A 21405-nucleotide genomic window follows, 5' to 3' on the forward strand; every position below is an offset into this window, starting at 1 on the left:
CAGAGAGAGGGCTGGGTGCTGTCAGCTCTGTTGCTCAAGGTTCCTGAAAGGGTAATTTGGCAAACAATGCGAAGAAGCTGGTTGTGGTAATAAATTACCATGTGAAATGGAATTATTTTTATCACTCTCTGTGTTCTGGGGCCCTGAGGAATGTGGCAAACAAAGACAGGTTGAGTAGGATATTCTGTCTGTGTGGGCCAAGGGCGGAGGCACAGATGGAATGGTGTATGTAATGTTTGTGCGTGAGTGTGCACGTGTGTGTGTGTGTGTGTGCGTGTGTGTGTCTCAATCCCTGCCTGCTCCTCAGCTGGATGGTATGCATCTATGTGGGCAAAAGGCCCATGCACCTGAGGAGGTCTCACAGGGGTTTGAGATGCCACATTTTCTCTGGAGAAACACCTGTCAGGGTGCAGCAGGAGGAACTGACATCAGGGAGACAGTGAGAGCATTAGAGGATGTCCTAAGAGCCCATGGTTAGTCTGGATCCGAGAGAAATCTGCTGGGGAGTCTGAGTTTCGAATTCTTCTCTCATGGATGACCAGGAAGGCCCTATCATAGAAGCACACCCTTGTTTGAGGAGAACACATTGCAGAGCACTTCAACTTAGGTAGCTGATGTGATTTTCAAGCTTTCGACTACAGCTCTCATTCTCAGAACCGAGCCTACCTATGCTAATGGCACCCAGATAAAGAGAACAGAACATGACCACCTCACCCCTACCTTCAGAAACCCCTCCTGCCTCCTTCCAGGGCTCCCTACCAGAGTTACACCCCCACCTTGTGACAGCATAGAATGGCTTTGTTTGCTTTTGTGCATCATAGAAAAGAAATCATGCAGATGCATTTTGAAAGAATGATTGTAGGCTGAGTCCTGTGAAGCAAATGTGAGGTTTGCAATACTTAAAGCAATCTTGGTGATTGGATTACTGTACCTGAATCCAACCCTTGGGAATACTAAGATGTCTTAATACTGAACGCATCTTTCAGGACTGGGCATTCATTTGAACAACATGTGGCTGGCAAAGCCCCCGGGAGGAATCATCAGCATGGGGCCATCTTGAATTTCCTTTTGTCTGAGGTCACTGGATCACAGCCATAGATGCACATTGGAACCCCCCAGGGAGATTTAAAAAATACTGATGCAGGACCCTAGGGGCCCCAAGGGTTTGACTTTAGATCATTTTGTCCTTCTGTGTTCTAAGAGTTGACCTATAGGGTTTGGTAATCTGGGTAGAGAGGGTTCGGGCATTAAAAAGGCCTGCTGATGCTCAGATGAGGGAAAAATCAAGTAGCAAACCTGCTGCCAAAATGCCAAGTCAAGCCAGACCCAGGGCTCATGTCCCTCCTCCCCAGCTCCTCTATGACAGCCCAAGACTCACTGGACTGGAGGATGGGAGTAGGCTGTGGAAGAAAAAGGTAAAAGCTAGAGAAAATTGTGTGGTTGTGGGAAAATTGTTCAATATTTTAATTGTTGAGTTTTTTTAATCTATAAAGTGGGGAGTAATAATAATACCAGTAATAATACCAAACCCATAGGTTCTCTTGGAATAGAAATTAGGTAAAGTTCTTAAGCCATTGAGCATAGTAGTAGGCACATTGTAAGCACTCAGTAGAAAAACATCTTTACTAGCCAGCGTTACAAACTGCTGCAGATGGCGTTGTGCCTTTTATAGCCCTCAATTAAAATGTGCCCATTTGAACATGGCCAGAGAAGCAGTAAGTGACATCCCTCAATATTCTTTGAGACAGATGGACCTCTGTTTTCTGTAAACTGCTCAAGGACCTTCAGGGGCCATAGTCATAGAAAATAATTTCTGGGCAGTGTAACTGCAAACTATGCCTATACCTGCTTCAAAACACAGGTAAAAAGAGAGAAATGTTGGTGGCCCCTGGCTGGCCCACCCAAAACCTACAAATTGGAGGGGAGGAATGGTTCTCATGAAAAATAACAATTCTCTTCCATCAACACAGAGAAAGGTAATGAATTCCAGCAGAACCCAAGATTTTGTAGAATTGCAAAACAAAGAAGAAAAACTTCTCAACAACTGAAAATTGGAATAACAGCTCCAATGTCTTCTTGGATTTTGATGAAACCAGGGTAAGTGGATCAAGAGCAGAAATGTCTATAGGGAAGGCAAGGTCACCCACTCACACTCTTTGGGCTAGCATCCAAGGTTAGCTGGATGATGTTACAAACCATTTCCTTTGGGCCTGTCACTGTCAATCACATAGCTTTTCTATTTCACAGAACTTTCAAAGACCATTTAGTTCTTTCACTTTCAATTCATAATCACCCTGTATGTGAAATCCTTGGTAGTATGGGTGTCATTTAACTTCTTCCTTTTAAAGAAAACCTCAGTTTTGTTTCCATATATGTCTCTTTCTGCCTCCGGTGGCTCAGAGAGGGGACCTATCTGCAGCTTCAAGGGTAGATCCTGACTTGATCACCTCAATCCTTTCGCAGTGATTGGTTGAAGAATGGACCTGTGACTCAATTTTGGCCAATGGAATATGAGAGGAAGTTTGCTGGATGCTTCTAAAAGTTTTCTGTGTTTCTAAGAGAGTCAGTCTGGGAAATTCTGAATCTGACTTTGACTCTTGGAACTGCAATTATAATCTTGCTACTAAACAGATAATACAACCAATTGAGATATCAGAGTGGAGCAAAGGGTCCAGAGTAACACTGCTGAGCTGCAAAGTATACTGAATGCTGCCCAATCTCTAGACCCCCCCAGGATTGCTTGGAATTTTCTGTTGCTTAAAGCTTAAAGCAGTGCATTATGGGTACTCTAGGACTCACAGGTTAAGTGAATGCTCATGGTCACTAGATGGAAAGTGGTGGACAGCAGAGGGGAAACCCATGTTTGCCCACCTACTGTTCAGCTCTCTGTGTTCCTCTACCTCAAAGTGACAATTTTACCTTTCTGAAATCAACCGCAGGATTTACCATCATGGAATGGAATGCTTGTGTCTCATTCTTCCTCAAGCCGGTTACGGCCTGTGGTACAGACAGAGCTTTCAAGTCCTCACAGAAACCAAGCACAAGTTCCACGTCTGGATAGATGCTGAGGTCCTGGCTTTCCCTCGGATTTCTGGTCTCTGTGATCTCTCTTCCTCTGCCGTCTTTGCTGGAACATCTGTCCCACCCCTTTTCTCAGCCCAAGCGTCCTACCTTCCAATTGCTGCTTCCTCCAGCTCATGCAGAATCAGCCCGTCTGTGCTTTTGACATCCATGCAGCATCTTCCTGCATTGATTTCTTCTGCAAGATGATTTATTGCAAGGTGATTTTACTCAGCTGTTGTGTCGGGATGCTCCCCTTCATTCACAGAATACTTAAATCATTGAGGAATTCCTCACTACTACAGTCCAGAGGTTGGTAATTCCAGAGCCACCGAGGACTCTGGCCCTTTCCTGCCTTGAACATTCCTTGCCATCATGTGTACACGGGCTGTGTCTACTCATCATTTAAAGGTGGTTTCCTTTGCCTCAAGCATCACGACATCACACAGCGAGGTCCAGAAGCCAGAAAAGAAAGGGGAAATATCCTCACACCTTTCTCTTGCTTTTATTTTTCAGAGACGACATCTGTCTTCCAAATTACCCATTAATTTGCCCAAGGTCACCGGGCTGAGGAAATAGTAAAGTAGGTATTCAAATGGGGACAGTCCAACTCTAGACGGTCCAATAGAACTATAATGCAAACCACAAAGGAACTTTGAATTTTTGGTATCCACACTTAAAAAGTTAAAAGGAGCAGAAGAAATGGATGTTTTACTTTACTCCATGTATCCAAAAGACTATTTCTACATATGATTGATATGTTATTAATGAGAAATTTTACATTTTTCTATACTGAATCTTTGAAATCCAGTGTGAATTTTATGCTTGCAGAGTATCTCAATTTGGCCACTAAAATTTCACCGGAAATATGTGATCTATATTTAGATTTCATACAGTGCACAAGAAAACATAGATTCGCATGCCCAGATCATTTCCAACAGGCTCCAACTCTCTCAGTAACGGAATTAAGTAACAGTGCTTAGTTTACGTTTAGGTTAATCAAGTTAAAATAAAACTAAATATTCATGTCCTCCGTCAAGCTAGCTAGGTTTCAGATGCTCAGAAGTCACATGTGGTTCATGGCTGCTGTGTTGAGCAGTGTGAGGACATTCTGGATACTTAAGCTCATCTTTATGGCACCGTGTTAATATGTGGTGCAGAGTGTACACTACAAGACTACAAGATTCACCTGGCTACAGGTGAATCACCCTAACTTCTCTCTTTTTTGGGGGGCACCCAGTAGACCACTAAGCCACATCCCAGCTCTATTTTGTATTTTATTTAGAGACAGGGTCTCACTGAGTTGCTTAGCACCTTGCTTTTGCTGAGGCTGGCTTTGAACTAGTGATCCTCCTGCCTCAGCCTCCCGAGCTGCTGGGATTAAAGTCATGCGTCACCACACAGCACCCTAACTTCTCTCAGTCCTCCATTTACTCATCTGTCATGGAATGGAGTTTGATCTCAAACATCTCTTCCAGTTCTCAGATGCTGCCTTCTTTCTCTCTTCTGAAAGACGAAGAACGAGTTTTATCAAAGCCCTGAGCATACAAGGCATATTAAAATTCTTGTCTGCACCGTGTTTTCCTAGTTGGGACACGCCTTTGGGACACTGCTAGGAATGCAGGGGCCGCAGGCGAGGAGGGATGCCACAGTTTTAGAAGCATTGCTACTCCATTGCTCTGCTTAAATCCACTTGGACTTACATACCTAGATTCTATTGCTGGGTAGCAGATCACCCCCCAAACATGGTGTGTTATGTGACCATTTATTATTACACTCATGGATTCTGTGGGTCAGGAATTGGAGCAGGACATAGCAAGTACCAGTTTCTCCATGCTGTCTTAGAGCCTCACAGGCAGACCTGAAGGCTGGGGTGACCTGACATGCAGGAGCTGCCATTGTTGCAGGCCCAGTCAGTCACTCCTGTGTCTGGTGGTTGAGCCCTTAGAGGGGCTGTTGCCAGAACTCCTACAGGTGGCCTCTCCAGGTGACCAGGCCTCCTCTTAACACTGCTTGGGTTTCAATACCAAGTGTCCCACAAGAGAAAGTCAGGCAGAGGTCTTTTCTAACCCTGCCTCAGTGATCACCCCATTCTCTTTTACCAGGTCATCTGAAAGGACTTCTCAAGTTCCATATGGGGAGAAAGCAACTCTACCCCTGATGGAGGAATGACAAGGTTCTGCAAGAGCATGTGGACCTCAACATATTGCCGCAGATGTGTTGGTAAATGCAATCTGCCACTTACCTCCCCTGAAATGTCTGCTCTTGGAAAAACTACTGAAGCAAATGTTTCCCTGGTCACTTTGTGCCAAGCTAAAGGAGCTGGGTTGGAGGAGCACAATTCTTCCCATGCCCTATAGATTGACCATGACTTGTCACAGCAGGGGAGAGACCCATGTGCATTAGCACATGCCATGGGAGGGTCTGTGGGGCAAAGGGTGGGGAACCGAATATTAGGGACAAGACTTAAATGGAATCCTACATTCTCTCTGAGAGGATGAAAAAATCTCAGAAATTTTCATCCCAGTTCTGGTGTCCTAAGACTTTGATAAACACTGGAATGATAATGACGAGGAGAGAAAGGAGAGGAAGTTTCTTAGAGAGGAAAAGATAGAACCTGTATGGAAGCAGGGGTTGCATCATATCAAGATCCTCAGGAGAGAAGAAGCTTTGGGGGCAGAGTTCTTTAACAGAGTGGTCATTGACTGGGGGAGGAGCAGTCCTTCTGAATTTTAGCCAGCATTCACTTCCCTGAGTTATGCTGCTGATGCTAAGACATTCCCAGGAACCCAGAAATCCCTCAAAAGAGTTCAGGTCCAGATTATGGGCCTTTATATTTCATTCCAGAGCTAGCTCACTAGGACATTAAACTAGCAAGCAATCAGCAAAAGTAAGGCATCCTATCTTAAAATAAAGCAGCCAGAGTGTTTTCTGGGCAAGTTTTCCTCTTGGCAGTTAAGTCAGAGGAGCTTTAATTGAGATAAGTGTTCTGTGACTTGCTCTGTGACTCTGGAAAATTGGAGAGGAGCTCCACAGGTATAACATCTGGATCCTTGGCTTCTGTAAAAGACACTGCAGGGCTGTCAGCACAACCTGGAACTTCTCTTTTCTGAAAACTCCCTCCTGCCAACAGGGAGGCAGCATATTTGTGCCCACTGAGGTGTGACTCGAGTAGCCACGGTAGGTTGGACCAGAAGCTACAGGATTCACACTTCCTCTCAAGGAGGGATTAGGATGCTCAGACTCTGCTATTTTCTGTGCCAAGGATGATAAGCCAAACACCTGAGTAGCTGGGCTGCCATAGTGCCCAGTTCCAGAACATCTCCAAGACCATCTCTGACAGTTTTGTGGACCAGGAATTGGGAGAGGAGCTGATCAGATGGTTCTGGTTCCGTGTCTTTCATGAGATTCCAGACAGGGATTAGCCAGGACTGAGGTCATCTGAAGGCTTTGGTCATAGGTATAACTTGGTAATGGATATTGGTTGGGAGGTCTCCATGCCTCTCCACATGGTTGCTAGAGTATCCCCACCACAGAGTGTGTTTGGCTTCCCCAGAGCAAGGGATCCCAGAGACCAAAGAGCTTTTATGACCTCGCCTCAAAAATCACACCCATCATGCAGGTGTGAGTAGCAGGAGTGAGGCTCCCATTTGGGAGGCTGGTTACCATAGCTCCTTACATTTGCACATATCCCATGACTTATTAGGATCCTTGATATATACCCATCTCCTCCAGATACTCAGAACAGCCCTGGCCCCTGCTTGTCTGCCTTCAGTCCTTCTATTTCTATCTACCTACTGTGCCTGCTAGGCCCAGCTCCTCAGTCTTCTAATTTCCTTACACACTGTGCATTTTCTCACACAGATGTTCCCCTTCCATAAATGCTCTTCCTCATCTAGAATGCTCTTCTACTATCTCTTTGCCCAATTAATCCCTTCTCTTCTTTGGAGCTCTGCTTTTGACACCATGGTCTTGGTCTTTGGTCATGAGGTCGCCAGAGAGCCCTTCCTGACCCTCCATGTCTGGTTTAAATGTCCTTCCTCTGGCTCCCCTACTTCCCTCATGGGTATTACTTAAAGACTCTAATATCTACTTCCTTGATCAGAGTGCCAGTGCCAAAGGTGGTCTCCGTACCACCCCCAGCCTCTGACACAGGGCTTGATATGTTTGTCAGTTGACTGTATTAATGAGGTGAGCATCATTATTCCTATTATACAGAGGCAGAGGACAATAACATTCAGTCTGAGTCATGGTCAGTGTATGACAGAGCCGAGTCTAAGCCCAGATCACACCAACCCCCAGCACCCCCGAGTATCCCAGAAACACGTCGCCAAGCAAATGTGCTGCAAAACCATTACTGCTTTGATCTTTGGTACCCTGACAGCTGTGTCCTCTATCTTTCCAGCTTGGACTTGCCAGGTTTCTGGGGCCCATGGCAGAAGAAACCTGGTTATTAGCCTTTTTAAATTCATTTGCCTGTGAACCTCCCAAGGGGAGAACATGTACATGTTTTGTTGAGACACAGAGACCCAAGCTCTATTCCCATCATTAAGACTCCTCCAAACCTAAATATTGCTCTTCATTAATAAACAATGCCTAGGTATTAGGGGACAGTGGCAGGAGGATGTGGGGACAACAGGCTGCCACGAGAGGATGCGAAGATGGCAGTTCCGTCTGTGCCAGCCTTTTTTGTATCCCACTTAGAGCCATGACAAATAGTTTTCTTTTTGTCATCGGCGAAATTACTTCACTCAGGGAAAAGGAAAAAAAAAAAAAACAAAAAACAAACAAACAACTAGAACAAACCTGACAACCAGACAATGGGATCACCCTATGGTCCTAGCGCCTGCTTTTAATGGGTGTTGAACCCATACCTGGAACCCACAGATTCCCCAGAATGGACACTTCCAGATGCGTGTCTCTAAGTCAGAGGGAGCTGGGAAGGGAGGCAGGGCTGGATCCACCAGAGCTGGGCCTGAGAGACAGTAACCAAGCAACAGGCCCAACTTGCTCTGAAGGACAGGGCGGCCAGGAGCTTGGGGTGGGATGACAGTCAGAAGGCAAGACAGTGGCCATCGAAGCAGGGAAAGAGAGAGGTCCCTGCTCAGGGAGCTGAAAGGTCCAGCAATACAAGAGGAAAGTGCACCTGGTTATTAGAGATGAGCAATGCAGACAGTCAGGCACGGGGATTTATGAATTTAGCAGCAACCAAATGATATGGAAGCCAGATCCCTCTCTACAGAGGAGCTTCCCAGACACTTCCTTTTAAGGATAAAGTTATTTTAATACTCAATAAATAACACATGAGAACGCTTAACAAAAGAAACTGTCCATGTGGCTTCTAAACATATGAGGCAGCCCTCAATTTTTTTAGTCATCGGAGAAATAAAAAATTAAAATACCATTTCATGCTACTGGGATGGCTAAAATCAGAACAACGCTGGGGTTGGTGAACATGTGGAACGACTGCTGGTGGGAATGCAAAATGGAACAACCACTTCAGGAAACGGTTGAACAGTTTCTCATGAAATCAAACATATGTACAGCTTCCTTATGATCCATTAATTCCATTCTTAGATCTCCACTCAACAGAGACGGAAGCACAGGCCCACGAAGTGATTTGTATTTGAATGTTCATGAGCAACTTTATTCAGAAGAGTCCCGAGCTGAGAATAATCCACATGTCCATACAGGAAAAATGGATAAGTCATTTTTTCCACGAGTGAAATATACTCTGTAATGTAGAATGAACTAATAGTATATGCAAAAGGATGAATGAATTTCACAGACACTACGCTGAGTCTAAGAAACCAGATCACAGGAGTCCCTATTCACTTTGATGCCATCTAAGAATAGTCAAACATGAATCCATGGTGATTGGAAGATGGTTGGTGGATGAGGACGATGACTAGGAGGTGACATGGCAGAACTTGCCAGGAGGCTCAAAATGTTCTATGCTTCATTTTGGGTGATGGTTCAAGGGTTGTAGATATTTGTCAAAATCCATCAAGCTGAACAACCAAGATCCCTGCCCTTTGCTGTGTCCTAATTATGCCTTGATTTAAAAATTAATAAGCCATGGGCACACAGGAGTCTCTAGGTCTGCAATGGCAAAAACAAAGCTCACATACAGCTACTTCCACTTCTGCTCTTGTGGCACACTGTGAACTGATTTCAACATTCTGTGCCCCTGAGCTTCAGTGAGACTTAAAATACATCACAATGTAAGCCCGGCACAGTGGCACACGCTATCATCCCAGCAACTCAGGAGGCTGTGGTAGGAGGATCCCAAGTTGCAGGCAAGCCTCAGTGACTTAATGAGACCCTGTCTCGAAGTACAAAATGAAAAATGCTAGGGATGTGGCTCAGTGGTGAAGTTCCCCTGGGTTCAATCCCCAGCGCCAAAAGAAAACAAAACCAATGTAGCTTTCTAAGCAACCCTTTCAATTCACAGATCTGTTTGGAGTGAAAGCCAATGAGACTTACTACAGCTACTCTGACCTTCAACCTGTTTCTCTGGTTTGGTGAGACCTGGGTGAGTTCAAACTATCCACTAAAAAAAAAAAAAAATATTCATTACAGAAAATTTTTTCAATAATTCAAAATCCTTGGGCTGGGATTGTGGCTCAGCGGTAGAGCACTCGCCTAGCACAGGTGGGACCCGGGTTCGATTCTCAGCACCATATAAAAATAAAAAGACATTGTGTTGTGTCCATCTACAAAAAAAGATTCTCTCTCTCTCTCTCTCTCTCTCTCTCTCTCTCTCTCTCTCTCTCAAAAAAATTTCAAAATCCTGTTCCCCAATTACTACCTCTAAAACCATTTAAATGTGCCTTCTTTCTTTTATGTTGTCATCAGCATAGTTTAACATAGTGTGGGTCCTGATTTCACTACTCTTAAGTATTTTTCTGAATTACTTATTAGTTTTCTTATTTCTTCTTTATTTTGATGGTGGTATAATTCTCTGAGCAGCCATACTATCAATGTCTGACCCTTCCCTGTGATTGCAACTATTCCTGCTCCTTTTTCATTTATACATTTGGGGGACAGGTTTTGGGTTATGCGCTATGGTTAACCTTCATTGAGCACCTGTATGTAGGCACTTGATAGATATTTTATTTACTCTTTAAAACCACCCTATAGGATAGCTACAACTTAGGTCTTACAGATAGGGAAACTCTTACTTATGGTGGCTTGCTTAGGTGGGACATTTTATGATATTATATTGTGAGTTCATAAGGGATGAGACTTTCCCTGAGGGAACTTTATGAGGCCTGCGCTAAGGATGCATGCTTGCCTGGCAGGAGCTTTGGGAACTGCAGACCTAGGTTCCTTTTCTATTTTGTGGAGGGTACCGGAGATTGAACTCAGGGGCACTGGACCACTGAGCCACATCCCCAGCCCTATTTTGTATTTTATTTAGAGACAGGATCTCACTGAGTTGCTCAGTGCCTTGCCTTTGCTGAGGCTGGCTTTGAAATCACAATCCTCCTGCCTCAGTCTCCCAAGCCGCTGGGATTACAGGCCTGAGCCATTGCACCTGACCACCTGGATTCCTTTAAATTAAGTTCTCATTTTGGAAATTTGGGGTATATTTCAGGGGACATTCACCTCACACCTATAGGAAGATAAGCCAATGACCTTGAAATCTCAAGGGAAGCGTTTTTTTTTTTTTTTTTCCTCTCTCCTTCACCAGAATTGACACAGGAGTCTGTAGGTCTGCAATGGCAAAAACAAAGCTCATATACGAAGCTCACTGTTTCTTGTAGTCAGCCTCTGGAAGACAGAATTTTTTTCTACTTCACCTGTTTTCTCAAGATGTAACCCCTTTTGAATCCTAAATTTATGCAAGGTTTTGCTGCTCCAGGTCTGTGTTACTTCTTAGGTGTAAGGCTTGATATATTGTCCCTGATCCCCTGTCCCTTCAATCTGCTGGCCTGTAGAGTAACTGTAGGCCAATTATCTCTAAAGAAAACCCTAAGTTATATGGTACTTTTGGGTTCTTAGCTACCTTCAAAGACTGATGTTTCTATTGATTTTCCAAATCACAGATTATTTTCTGACAGACTATTTTATTGCTATAAGAGAGATCGTGTCTGCATGCATGTGTATGTGTATCTAGAATATTAAAATTTTTTTTAGCTAAAAGGTTTTTAGGATGTTTCAATTTTTGTCTTTTTGGGGCATTCCAATTTTCTTTTTGTTGGTTCATCTGTGTGTATAATATTTATTATTCTCTAACTGCATTAATACCTTTGTAATTTTCCTTTGCATCATTATGATTATGATAGCAATTTGGTTTTGAACCTTCTATCTTCTGTTTCTTACTGTTTATCTTTATTAATTCCTTAATGGTCTTGTTTTGGTCCTCAGTTTGTTTTCTTAATTCTGAGAGATCTATTTCGATTCAGTCAATTTATTTATCAACTCACCTTTCAGTTCTTGTCTTACTGACTTCCTGTCTCATTAGAAGTAGCAACCCATGTGAAATTTTCTTCTGTTCTCGAGTTGTGTTTTCTATTAGAATGTGTTCCTTAGCTATCTCTGGTGTGCCTTGTTCTTGACTTTCTTTTTGTTTATTACAAAATGTTTTCACAATTACCATGATGTTCCCATTGATTTGACCATGTACATATAGCTACATCCACACAGACTGTATTCTATGAGAAGTTTCCTGTTTGAACTTAAAATTGTTGATGGTAAACATTCTCCCATGATTAGAAGAGACACAAAATGGAAATAAAGATTTTATGACTTTCAGGTCCTCGATGGGGAGCAGCATACTTAGAGGCCACACACAGAGGTCAGATAGGGCAAGCAGAGAGAGGGAAAGAAAGGGAGGGAGGGAAAGGAACTTTTGGGACAAGGCTTCTAGTGGATCCAAAACATTATCCAAATAGGTTTCTCATGCAGAATTTAAATTAAAGGACTTAAGCAAGCAGATGTGAGTTCCAAGAGGTCACAGTGATAGACACAGTCACTGCTTAGTCCACAGGTGGTGTTGGGGCTAGTGGGGGCCAAACAAGTTGCATCTATCTAACTGTCCTGCAGCGAAATGGACCACATCAAGGAACTGGAGGAAACTGCAGCTGGGGGTGTTGAAGTGGAAACTGTGTCAAAGGTGACTGAACCCTGGTTCCAATGTGAGACAGTGCATGTTCTCCCTGCTTTTCTGGAAACTGAGAGCCTGGGGTGGGGTCGAGTGTCCTATTTCATTGTGGAGTCCTGAAGCCCTTGCTTTTATCTGAGAAATGATCTCCCCAGTTTTATGAGAGAAATTATCTCTCAATGACTGAGAAGGAACTCTCTCTCCCCGACTTCCCACCCAAATAGAAAGAGGAAAAGAGAATGTCGCTTCTCTCCAGAGGGGACGATGAGAATTCTCAGGATTATGGTCCCGCCAGAGCCAGGGGTGGGAGGGATGGATGACATCTTCTGAGTTACTTTTCCCTCTGTCCCCACGTCTTGAATTCTTGGATTCAAGAATTCATTAAATCATACCCTTGCCTGACTCCTATTGGTAAATAATCCTGGTTTATATATATATTTTTTCACGGTTTTTGACCTTTCCCTAGGAGTGAAGACAGCTTCTGTGATCCTGCTTCTCTTTGCCAACCCACCCAGACTCACGCTTTCTATATTCCAGAATTCTCTCAAATGTCCTGTTTGTCCTCACCTCCCAGGACATTTGTCGTTTTATTCCTCACACACACAAACACACACACCACAGACACACACAAGCCTCTTGTTACTTTTCAATGCAATATTAAGCGGAAGGTAGGGGACATGTCTTGGTCTCCATCTTGAGCTCAAAGGCTTTTGGCTTTTCTTGGGGGCTGAGACATTAAGGGATCCTGGGGGGATCACAGTAGCACTCTGTAGGTAACACTGTCCCTCCTGTTAGTCAGCATCCTTTGATACCCTCAGGACACGTCCCTCTCAGACCTACTGGTATACCACAGTCCTTCCCAGTATTAGTCAAGGAGACATCAGTGTAATCTCTGTTTCCTTTCCTTCTTTTCCTTGGCTACCAAGAAATTAAGATACATGTTTCATTTCTCAGAAGAAGCTTTTAGCATTCTAGCGTTTTTTCCTATTATCATTACTTTTTTTGTGACTAGGATTCAATATTTTATGCTTTTTTTGGGGGGGGAAGGTAGTTTTCACTTGCTGCTACTAATCAAATCTAAAATATATGATATATGAAGACTATTTCCCCCCTTTTAAATTGTCACACCTCCCGCAGCACATGACATACTATGTCCCTCAATATTTATTGAATAAACCAGCACACACGGAAGAAGGAGATTGCTGTTTCTTCTTTATTAGTAATGTTTTTTATTTAAATTTTAATATTTTATTCATTTATTTATTTTCAGTTATCGGCAGACACAAGATCTTTGTTTGTATGTGGTGCTGAGGATCGAACCCGGGCCGCACGCATGCCAGGCAAGCACGCTACCGCTTGAGCCACATCCCCAGCCCCTTATTAGTAATGTTTGATCTTAATCTTATGACAAAAAAGATGGTAAAGATTTTTGGACTGGGTAGATGTTAAAAGGTCTGCCTTCAGCCCTCTCTTTCTAACAACTACTAGCAGTCTTGAGCAAGTTACTTTTCCAATCTGGATCTCAGTTTCTTTGTCTGTATTTCAACCATCCATCCATTCACTCATTCATTCATGCACTCACTCATTCACAGACATCTTGTACATCCCTACAGCATCCCATCTCAGCTTTAAAACTCTAATAATTTAGCACACATTGGTGTAGTTCATCCTCATAACAATCTTTTGAATTTCCATTTTAAAGATGGGGATACTGAGTCCCAGACAGATTATGCAACCTGGCCAGGATCCCTTAACCCCAAGTTCAGTACCCTTTGCCAAGAACTGGAGGGGTGTCACCTGTTTAAAGCTTACTCACAGTTCCCAGCAAGAGGCTGGGCACCCAGAACAGGCTGAGCATTTGTTTGCTAAGAAAAGATCTTTTCTTTAAGATCTCATCAAAAGAAAGAATTACCTGAGTCTGTCTTCCTAATGAGGTTCACAGGACTTGAGAAAACCAAACACATTTCCATTGGCTGACTATATTTAAAGAGGCAACAACTTCTCCTTACAGAGCTGAACAGTGTTTGTGCCTTTTGAACAAAAGAGCTGTGTAAACCAAAATGCACAAGAGTAGTTGCCTGGCCACTCTTCTGCTGCCACGGGTCTGCTTGCGCCCTTGGTGGAGCAGCTGGAGAACAGGAGAAACACGAGCCACGTTGCTCCAGCCTCTGGGATTCAGGTTCAATCTGTCGCACAGAACTAGCTGATTCTTTCCCCCAAACAGGTCCAGGCTAAATATAATGAAGATGCCCTATGGCACATCTTGCCAATCTTGCAGGTGAGTCATAGACCTTCCCTTAAGGTCGCTCCGGGGATACAGGAGGCAAAACCATGCTGTTTAAAATAGCTACCATGCTGGAATCTGATAGCCCAGGTGGATTTAATGAGCCCACCTGGGTCCTCCAGAGGCTCAGAGAAGCATGGGTTGAGCCTGGGTGGGTGGGTTTGCTCTGGATCCCCTCTGAGTCACCAGAGGCTCACTAACACTCACACAGGAAGCTAGGCAAGGGGTCAGAGCAGCAGGAAGAAAGCCCCAACCCATGCATTTGTTCTGTTCTGCAGAGTCCCCCTCCTCTGACAACCCCAGAAGCACACAGCCCAAGACAGGGACTGACTAGGGACTCTCCAGGTGAAACCAATATTAAATAAGTTAATATGTAAAAGCTTTTGCAGCTGCATCTCGTACATATTTGCTGTTATAATTTCCCTTTCTAATTCATACTGAAAACTCCCCTAAGAGAGTAAGAGACCAAGGGGGTCTAAATGGTGCAGAGAAGAAGCTGAAAAAGCATGTTGGTTCAGCTCAAGTCTAACTCAGTCTGATTCCCTGGGGAGCTCAGAAGCACTAGTTCTTCTGCTGCAGGTAAAGACTTTAGCTTTTTGACCCCATATCAGTCATCCCTGGCTGTGGACTTCCCCTGGGACTTTTTTGAGTGAGGGGAGGGCAAATCTGTGCAGATGTGATCAGCTGGGAGCCAGTGGTAACTGACACTCACTGGGACACCGGTATGCTGGCCAGGTAAAGAGGAGCTAGTTGGACACCAGCTAGATCTACCACCAATACCATTTCTACTGTGTCTTGAAGACCAAAGTGATGTCAGACGAATCATTCATAGCAAATCATCATTGTCTATCTGTCCCAAAGACAGGAAGAAGCCAAGAATGGCATCTACTCATTTGACTTGCTGTACATCTGATTTTTGCATGCACGGTGCAAACCCCGTGATTGAGGAGGAAGCAAAGCAAAAAGACACTGACTCATTCCTCCCCCTTTCACACTGGGCTCCCACTGTCCCTGTTCCCTCTCACAGGGTATATGTCCCAGGTTGCTCCCTTGCCCACATTCAGGTCAGTCACAATTGCCTTGGCTATGGTCAGAGGTCGGCTGAATAACATAATGCTTTCCCCATGTCCAGGCTTAATATTACTCCAGACCAAGTTCAAACCTAGAAACCTACTTCCTGAGCACTACAGCCCAGCAGCAGCCATAGTTGAAGAAAGAAGTAGCCCTTGACCATGGCATTGACAGCAGTAATATAAACCACTTTACATTAATGCTCACAAAGAGAAGGATCCCATATGCCAAGCCCTGTTCTGATTGTAATTTACTTAACTGCATTTTCTTAGTGGAGCATTCAAGCATCAGTTAAGGCATATTTGGCCATCATTAATTCTCTGAGTTTCAGATAGTGCAAACAATAAGGAAGAATCCTAGTTTACATAACAAGGAGTCTAGAAGTCAGATAGCTCAAACTGACATCAGTTACTGCCATCTAACTCTAAAGCCAGATTACCTAGGTAACACATATATATGCCCCCTATTCTAATACCCTAATACCCATGGAAGAAATCATAAAAAACAGAAAGGGAACAGGTAAGGGGGAAAAGAACTGTAAAACATATATACATGGTAAAAAATATGGATAGATATTAGCCTTCATTTCTCCCCGCCCACCTCCACATTGCCTTAGTTGGTTTTTATGACCTCCATCCTCTCATGGAACTTACTGTATGTTCCCCCTCCCTTTGGGGAACCACAGCTGGACAGAGTTCTTGATCCAGGAAGGTGCTTCAAACTGTGCTTTGAGGAGTCAGCCTTTGGTGCTCCTACTTGAGTGGAGTCATCACAGATTTCTATTAACGTTTCTGTTTTTAAACCTTGGACCTGACACAACCAGGTGTTATGTTACCCTCCCTATCATGTGGGTGCAATTGCTCCCAGCCCCTATTATATAATAGCATCTGTCACCACAGCCTCCCTTTTACCCTCTTTATGCCTGTTCATCATGTGGCATGGAGATACAGAGATGGACGGGAGGCAGCCTGTTTTTAATACAATGAAATTATTCTTTTGTCTCTTTTCTAAGGTCTTAGCCCTTGATGCCAGCAGAGCCCAGACTTGCAGAAATAACGTGTCAGTCAGGATTCCAGCAGGGAAACCGAATTCAACTCATTTGATTTAAATGAAGAGACTTCACTGAGGCACCACATATAGAAGTGTGGGCAGGATTAAGGGAACTAACAAAGGGTGCAGAGGCACCCGGAAGCCAACAAAGAGCAGGAAGCCATTACCAGCCCTAGGTTTGAGAGGATATGCGGAGGAAATTGTGCTAGCTGAACCCAATGAGTAAGGAGCGGAGCTGAAAGTACCCAATGGTAGCTATACAGTTACAGGAATCAATAACCCTTGACAAAAATGCAATTCTAAGCAGGTGGTGAATGAAAAAAAAAAATCCTGCTCACCCCTCTGCGCTGCACTTACCTGTGATGCTGATATAACAGAAAATGACTGACCTGGCAATCACAGGAAGAATGGGTCTGGGGGAAGAAATACAAGAGAACCAACAAAAATAGGAAATAAAAGCATTGGCCAATGCTAATGTGAAATACTAAGAACCACCATCCCACTTCTACCCACTGGCTCCCCAGACTGGTGTATTCCACCCGTGGGAGACCATGAGCCTTCAACTGATCTCTAGTTCAGAGCACAAACTCATTCTATAGGACAGCACCTCAACTTTGAATGGGTGTTTTTCTTAGAAAATGCAATCACTGCATTTTGTCAGCTACTCTAACCCTCTGAAACCCAGTGGATGCCCTGTTTTTGTTTTTTTTTTATCTTATTTCCTTACTTTTTTTCACTCTGAAATAAATTCCTTGGAGAGATACAATGCAGGATGGGAATATGGTGATTTTGGACATGTGCTTGAAAGACATATGGCAGCCACAGAAAGCTAAGACAAATCTGGAGTGGGTTATTGTTACCTAAGGACAAACCCTAGTCCCCTTCAAGATGAAAAGGGACCAAAGGGACCAATATAAATCATCTGCCACCAGGTAGCTGACTATTCTCCTGCAGTAGGTGCTAAACAGGTGCTCAGTAATGGCCTTTGCTGCTGGCAAAATTGGGAAATAGTAATGGCAGATCACTTGATATGGGAGAGTCTCTATTGTTAGAAATGTGCACAATCTCTGAGCTACCATGGCCACATTGTTCAAGAGTCCACTTGGGTGGCAGAAATGATTGGCATCAACAGTCAGATTGTCCATCTCATGTTTGAAATTACTTCACAGAAGGACCCTTTTTCTGAATATTTACACATTGGGCGCCTACTATCCATGCTCTCTCTCACAGGGTGTATGTCCCAAGTTGCTCCCTTGTCCACATTCAGGTCGTTCACAATTGTCAGATCTTATATAATTAATCCAATGTTATCACATGCTCGTATCATTCTTAGAGTCCTGTTCACATACCTCCTTCCCAAATTTCCTTGACACCAATTCTCCAATAGTGTCTCATTAAATGTCTTCTCTCGGTTAAAAAAAAATATGGAACATGGTGTGCATGCGAGAGAGCAGCTTTTTACAGATAGCATCTGTTGAGAGCCACAGACAAGTCAAGATGGCGCCTGGCACTTTGCCAAGAGGAGTGGTTTGAGAAGTAACGACAGCGAGCCATTACGATGATAGAGATTCCTTAATGACTGACTGCTGTCTAGATTATGTCAATTAAGTTAAGCTGTGTGTAATCATTAAGATGATGATTCCTTATTGGTTGAATGCTGTATCTAGTTTACGTTAATTAAGATAAGCTGTGTGTAATTAGTTAAGTATATATACCTCTGCTGTCCTGCAATAAAGCGGCTCCCACTCCCGCTGTATCAATCTTCACAAGTTCCTTGTCACGCGCCCCCGCCTCGGTTATTTTGCCCAGCCAGACTGCGGCAAGCATCAGCCTTCCTGAATTCCCAGCATGCATGAGAGAAAGCCAGTGTTCTTATTTACCTAGAAATTCTGGACTGGACTCATTCCCACTGTTCCCTTGGCTTGGACGAGATTTTTGAGAATGGAGAGGGGAATTTCAGGGACACACTGTTTTATTGTTCTCTTTTCTCCAAGGATGGTACACCCATCAATGGAATTCTTAATATTTTGGCAAAGGCTGTCTTTGGTTCCCCTTCAAGAAACATAAGAAATGAGCAAGCAGAGCTCATACAATTAATCCAATCCAATGGTCATCTCTTCTCTCTCTACATAATCTTTTTTTTTTTTTTTTAGTTTTCGGCGGACACAACATCTTTTTATGTGGTGCTGAGGATCGAACCTGGGCCGCATGCATGCCAGGCGAGCGCGCTACCGCTTGAGCCACATCTCCAGTCCCTCTACATAATCTTGAGTACATATTTTAATCACGTGGGGACTTTGGGAAAATACTGATTTCCAGGCTCTGCGCACCAATATTCTGATTTAACTGGACTCATGGGGGACCTTGGCATTAGTATTCTGGAAAAGCTCCTTCGGCCATGCTAATGAGCAGCCAGGTTTGAGAGGTGATGTTCTACCTCATGCTGTGGAATTTCTGGAACTTCGTTTCATGTTGGCTGCCATTAAATCTAGGATTCGGTTAGCTAATCAATTAGAACCGCAGCCACCTGTCGAGAAAGCATATTACACACAGAATCTGGTTACTCCTACTCATAAGTCCAACTCTAACTAAAGTATGTTCCTCCCTCCTTGGTTTAGCATCTTGAGAATCAGTTTCCATACACACTTCCATGCTTATTTCTGGCACAAACTAGCAAGTATTTGCAATTCTTTTAATATATATATGCACTTTCTTTCTAGGTTTGGCTTTGTATTGGGCCCTCTGTGATCACTGGGGTCTGATTCTAGGCCTTGAAGCTCTTAAGACGGGGCAGTGGCAGGGGTGTGGGGAGTTTGACAGATATGGCTGTCCTCAGCAAAGTCTCTGCTGTGAGGGAGGCATTACAGGGCCTCAGGCAAAGCAAGGAGAGCTTCTTGGAACAGGGCTGGAGTGGGTACTGTTATGACACAAGTGGATTAGTGGGGCTTGGAGCCTCTTCTTAAACTGCTCAGTGTAGCTGGAAGCATCCAGTTTATCCCCCCAGGCCTTGACTCCCTCATTCTTTCCATACCATAGATGGATGCACCACTAGATCCCTCCTGAGTTTTGCCTTCATTGTGTACTTTATTCCAGGTCAGTTCATACCCACTAGGGCATTCTTTAATACTAGATCTGTTCCTGATCTAGTGTTGTAATTGGGATGGGAAGTGTCTCCCAGAAGGTCACATATGAAACAATGCAAGAAGTTTCAGAGGAGAAATGATTGGGTTGTGAGAGTCTGAACCCAATCACTGAATTAATCCCCTGATAGGAATTAACTGAGTGGTAACTGAAGTGGTAGGGTGTGGCTGGAGGAGGTGGGAATTAGGCATGGCTATGGGGTATATGTTTTGCATTTGGAGGGTAGAGTCTCTCCTTCTCTCTGTGCTTCCTGATCACCATGTAAGCTACTTCCCTCTGCCACACTCTTCTGCCATGTTCCTATCTCACCTGGACCCCTGAGGAATGAAGCAGGCTGTCTATGGATTGAGACCTCTGAAACTGCGAGCCCTCAAACTCTTCCTCCTCTACAGTTGTTCTTGTGGGTCATTTAGTCACAGCAGTGAAAAAGCTGACTAAAACACCTAGTATTAGAAGTGAACACCACTCCTTTCAACTAGGTCAGATAACCAGGCCAATGCCCCCACAAGGTTCGATGGCTGGCAATGACTTCTGATCCCAATCTTGTGATGTTAGGTGTCTCATGGTGAGAAGCAGATTCTAGGTAGAAGAGGAGTTTAGTAAGATAGCTCACAGAAGTGTGGTGAGGTTGGAGAACCATACTCAAGGCTAAGCTTCCAGAATCACACTGCAGAACTGACCTGGTGGGGACACCCCCACCTCTGGCTGAGAAGAACCCCACTGCATCCTGACACCACTTCACCCCAGGAAGTGACCTTGCCATCACTGTTGACCTTGAAAGTCAGAAATTTTTTTTTATTAATTAATTTATTTAAATTAGGTATATATGACAACAGAACGCATTTTGATTCATTGTACACAACTGCAGCACAATTTTACATTTCTGTGGTTGTACATGATGTAGTGTCGCACCATATGTACAATCATACATGTACTTAGGGTAATGATGTCCATCTCATTCCACCATCTTTCCTGCCCTCATGCCCCCTTCCTATCCCCCCCTTTGCCCAATCAAAGTTCCTCCATTTTCCCCATGCCTCCCCCTTCCCCATTATGGATCAGCATCCATTTATCAGAGAAAACATTTGGCCCTTTGTTTTTGGGGATTGGCTGACTTTACTTAGCTATATGCTCTATGCAAATGCCATAATTGTATTATCTTTTAATGCTGAGTATTATTCCATTGTGCATATATACCACACTTTCTTTATCCATTCATCTATTGAAGGGCATCTAGGTTGCTTCTACAGTTTAGCTATTGTGAATTGAGCCACTGTGAACATTGGTGTGGCTGTGTTACTATAGTATGCTGATTTTAAGTCCTCTGGGTACAGACCAGGGAGTGGGTCAAATGGTGGTTCCATTCCAAATTTTCTAAGGAATCTTCATACTGCTTCCCAGATTGGTTGCCACCAATTTGCAGTCCCACCAGCAAAAGTCAGAAACTTCTGCCACCACCCTGCAGAAGGTTCTAGATGCAGCCTCTTTGGGGTTGTTCATTTCTGAAATCTCACACAGATAAGTCTCAGAATTAGAAAATAGGTCATATTCCTGTGTTCCAGCAGCACAGGAGGATGGGAAACCAAGTTTTATGGGTCCTACCCTGGATGGGTAGAATTAACAAGGCTGATACATGAGACCGAGTTCAAGAAATTGGCATATGTGATTGCAGGGGCTGGCATGTCTGAAC

The sequence above is a fragment of the Callospermophilus lateralis genome, chromosome 1, assembly GCF_048772815.1.
Source record: "Callospermophilus lateralis isolate mCalLat2 chromosome 1, mCalLat2.hap1, whole genome shotgun sequence".
Lineage (NCBI taxonomy): Eukaryota > Metazoa > Chordata > Mammalia > Rodentia > Sciuridae > Callospermophilus > Callospermophilus lateralis.